Source organism: Wyeomyia smithii, chromosome 3 (genome assembly GCF_029784165.1).
Source record: "Wyeomyia smithii strain HCP4-BCI-WySm-NY-G18 chromosome 3, ASM2978416v1, whole genome shotgun sequence".
Lineage (NCBI taxonomy): Eukaryota > Metazoa > Arthropoda > Insecta > Diptera > Culicidae > Wyeomyia > Wyeomyia smithii.
In genome coordinates this window covers 163,014,973-163,020,052 of record NC_073696.1, presented here as the reverse complement: position 1 = coordinate 163,020,052, position 5,080 = coordinate 163,014,973, and positions in this window count along the sequence as shown.

Genomic DNA, 5,080 nt, shown 5'->3' with positions numbered 1-5,080 from the left:
GGCTGCGCTAAAACCCACCATCTTAAACTTTAGATTGTTCAGAAAGAAATATTACGTAACACTCCTCCGAGGACACGAAACTCTGAGATATATCGCCTGACTGGTCTTCAATTTAAAAACAAGTCCTATAAAGGAAGAACTGTAAAATTCTACACAAATAATGTAAATCTATAGAAATAAGTAACCAGCAAACCTCAAAACAAAGATTCAGAGCCTTAAAAGGCTAAACAATTATTATGTAAACCATATAAAAATATAAATAAATATACTTTGAGTAAAAAAAAGCGTCAGTGTTAGTTTTTCGCAGTTAGTCAGTTGTTATTCATTAGTCGTTAGCTGGCCGTTGTGCCAGTCGGCCTTAGGCCATAGCGCTAGCCAGCTCGCTGTCGGTAGCCGTCGTGTCCGTGTATTTCAAAATTAATAATTCAAATATATTTCGTAAAAGTTGTTAGTACGCGTGTTTTCAGTTCATCGCCCGAAAACCCTTTCATTCAACACCTGCTACCATTCAAACTGGGCCTTTATTGCCCTGAAGAGAATGCGTAAACGCGCAGGCCTACCGACAAATTAAAATCACAACGTAGGGTCGGCTGTGCGTGAAGAGCGGTTTTGTCAAAAATAAGTTGCAGTGTTTCATTGTCCCCAACGACTGGAAGAAGAATACATTCATTTTCTGAGTACTGAATGAAATTAGCATGGCGTTGGTTAAAGTCTCCATAAATATGGATTTTAACTTCTGGAGGATACTGCATACTACTTGCATACTAGACATGATTTCTCAGTTGGGTTTGGTGGAGCTAATTTATTGGTTTGAATCGTCCCGTTCTGTTGACCATCGTTTGCTCGACCCGTATGCGAGTTGAAATAGGCTGCTTCCTTTAACCAAGATATTTTGCCCAGTCCACCTTTATCGACGAAGAGAGCTTGTCAACAAGTTCGTGTAGAAGCACTACATTATATGCATATTCATTAAACTGGCAGGCTTCTACTGTGGCACATAGATTTTGATGATGATGATAGTCCCGCCACATACCCCTACAAAGGTTTGAGCTGGACGATTTATCTATAGATAATTAATGTAATTACAATTTCAATCAGTAATACAAAAAAAAAAACGAACTGATTCTATTTCCAGATATAAACTTCTTTAAAAACTGTTTACTTGATTCACATCCGTAAAGACGTGAATTGCTGTAGAGCTACACAAAACTAGCACAGGGTTTTCATGACCTTCAGCCAGACTAACCACAACTACTTCATGATTTTTCTCTAAGCATTGTTAAAGAATCCATTTATATCTGAATTCCGCGCGCGAGGCTCAAACTTTTGTAGTTACTTTCTTTTATTTTTTAAAGCTACAACAACATAAAGAAAAAAACTATCATCACCATCGTGACGAACACAGTGGTTTTTGTTAATTCATTACATATTAAAAAAGATGTAATATAAATTATGAATAAAATTTTACAACACAATCAGATCCGTTCGTAAAAACTTCGTCAGTTACATGCTTCAATAAAACAATAAATAAATAGATAGGTTCCAAAAATAAATAGTTCATCCAAAATAAATCCGTAGTTAAAACTTCGTCAGATAAACTCTCGTCATTTTATAAAAGTTTTAATTTTCGTTCTGTACAACAGAAACTTTCACGTGTGAAATACATTGTCTTTCGAACTCCGCAAACGTTGGTGCACGTTTAACATGTCTTGGCATCGAATTGAAAAAATTTATACCTTCATAAAACAATAAATTTTGTGAAGCTCTTGTTAGAAAGAAAGGTGTTCTTATTTCATCCGCGTTTCTGAGATTTCAAACTGCCAGAGAGAATTCGACTAACATAGTCTTTCGGGTTTCGGTGACGAGGTGGTCTTGATTTTTGCAATCAAATTATGTGTAATCACTTCGGGATTATTTACTTTACTTTTATGGCGACAGATCTATTCATTTATTTATTTATTTACAAATTACCAACAGGCAGAAATAGCCCTAGTGGTTACTAAAGCATTTATAAACTAATATATCAATACATTAAACTACGGAACATTGAAACAAATTTAGACCTTATGACGCGAGCAGACAGAAGAAAATCGAACACTTGTGAAACACGATTGAACGCTTTTTGAAGGCCAATAATGGCACTGTTTGCGCTGTAGTTGGTGCGGCGGAATGGAATGTGAAGCAATGTAACTCTGCGTAACACTCTTGAAGGTGCGTTTAAATTGATCCGACGGAGAATTGTAGGGCAATCAATCCTAGCGGTGAGGGCGTCGGAAACCACCATGGCGCGTGCTGTTTCTCGGCGCAGTTGAAGTGTGTCAATATGAAGGAGCTGACAACGGTCTTCGTACCGAGTATTCCGCATAGGCTGTCTCCAAGGGAGCAAATGGAGAGCATAGCGAATAAACCGATGCTGGTTGCTTTCGATGCGATGAATTGCGTTGTTGTAATGAGGGACCCAAACTGGTGTAGTATTCCAGACAGGACCGAACCAGTGAAATGTAAAGAGAAACCAAGCAGTGAATGTTCCTGAAGTCGCGTGTCATTCGAATAATCAGTCCCATCAGTGCCTGGGAGCTTTCGCAACGATGAAGGAGACATGTTGCTTAAATGTGATTTTAGCGTCGAGAATAACTCCAAGATCTTCAACAACTACACGCTGTAATGGTGCGCCGTTCAGATTATACTCGAAACTCAGTGGGTTGTTTTTCCTCGTGAAAGTAATTAGTTGGCACTTGGTGGGGTTAAGAACCATGCGATTCAGTTCACACCAGTGTGAAAATTCGTTTAACTGTTGTTGCAGAAATAGAGCGTCGCTGTTATTATTGATTTTGAGAAATAACTTCAGATCATCCGCAAATGCCAGTCGGGGACATTCTAATGATTTTATAATGTCGTTAAAGAAAAGCAGGAACATTAACGGGCCCAAGTGACTTCCTCGTGCAATCCCTGAAGTTGCAGAGAATGATTCAGATAAATCGTCGCCAATTTTCACACTTATCGGCCGTCCTGAGAGATAAGAATCCAGCCAGCTCAACAGGTTGCCAGTGAAACCACATCCAGTATTGCAATGGCAATACGGTGGTTAATCTTGTAAAATGCAGCAGTTAGATCAGTGTAGATCGCGTCGGTTTGAGACCTCTCAACGAAGCTATCGATTACATAACCGGTGAAACAGATAAGGTTCGTCGCACAAGAACGTTTAGGGAGGAATCTATGTTGCTCCTTCGCGATGGCGTTCTGACAATGAGCAAATATTGGTTCCATAACGACTAACTCGAAGAATTTGGATGTAGCACACAACGCCGATACTCCTCTGTAGTTGTCAATATTGCTACGATCACCTTTTTTATGTAACGGAAACATGTATGCCTGTTTCCAAGCTAAGGGGAATCTTCCAGAGGACATAGATAGGCGAAACAAATGCGTAAGGGGAGTTACTAGTCAAGGAATGCATTTTTTCAGTAATTAGGCAGAGATCCCATCAGGGCCGGGACAGTTAGAGTTTTTAAACTTAGTCACAGCGGCAAGAATTGCGCGATCGTCGATATCGATCGAGGCGATGGAGCTACTAGAAAGGGCGACTTTGCTGGCGGCTGCGGATATCTGGGTAGTGGTAAGAGAATCGTCGACAAAAACACTTGCATATTTAGCAGCAAATAGTCGGCAAATATCTGACGAATTGTCAGCTTTTTCAGTAGCAAGTTCCATGACAGACGGAAGTCCCGTTTCTTTCCGCTGAGCATTCACAAAATTCCAAAACTGTTTTGGGTCGGTTTTTAATTTTCTCTCAATTTTCCGCCTATAATGAGCGTAGCACCGTCTTTTTAGAGTTTTATATTCTTGGTTAACTGACCGGTAGTGATTTCTCAAAGATAACGTACCACTTGCAGAATATCTCTTGAATGTGGCATTCTTAATTCGTTTCAAGCGTCTTAGTCTGTTGACTGCCAGCGAAGATATTTTCGGGATCGTACTCTCATTCGTGGGACCAAACCGGCAATCATTCCGATAACAATGGAAAGAAAATCGTCTACAGCCATATCGACATCAGTGGGATTAAGATTATTAGCCCAGTCGAAAATTAGCAGTGCTTCTAGCAATCCGTCGTAATCAGTACGCTTGAAGTCATAACGAGGCTGTTGGACAGGCTTCTGATAGTCTAGGCTATTCTGCTCATCAAAATTAAGAAGAAGATCCGGATGGTGGGAAACTGTTTTAACCAATGGTGCCGGAGCATAGGTTAGCCTGGGTGCGATGTCCCTAGTGGTGACAAAACAAAGATCAAGGCAGCGTCCGTTCTCGTTCACATTGTTATTAATTTGCTTGAGCATTGCGGCGTTGTATCCATCGAGAAGATTAGGTGCACAAGCATGATAGTTGGAGCGATCCGGATCGGGATAGAGAAACCCGCTTCGTTTAGGGGCCCAGCATAAATTAGGCAAGTTGAATTCTCCGATGACTACGATCTCGTCACACCTTTTTACTCTGTCGTGGATAGCTAAAACGGACTGGATGTGAGTGTCGATTAGCTGCTTATCGCGTGTTCTGTCCGGTGGAAAGTAAACAAGGGATGAAAGCTACTGAGTAATAGAGACTGAAATTTGAGTTGGCCCAATTGATCCGTATTCGATCTGTTTGATCCACTAGATACCGTATAACTATTCATCAGACCACATTGCTACTGTGTGTAGTGAAGTCGATGCGAATGTAGTGTTAACTAATAATAAAACCAAAAAGTTTTGAGTGATTTCCTCTTGTAAAGGAATCTTTGACAATTGAACCCCCTTCAGAAGTTTACCGAGAAGTCATCGTGTATGACAGTGCATTTATTTTTATTCTGTCACTCGCTACCGACAATACCCATTGTTCAACTATGCACAGCCAAACCCAAAACAAACCGCTGACGCGATCTACTTCTACTTCGTCTGTGTTGAGCATCGATGGAAATGTTTCCAAGCGACACCGTGATGAAATAACTAAGCTGGTTGTAACTGACGATGTTAACTCTACCAGTGTATTGTCAAAAATCCAGCAGATGTTTGCGGATTCCAATTCAAGGATTGAGGCTAAAATTGAC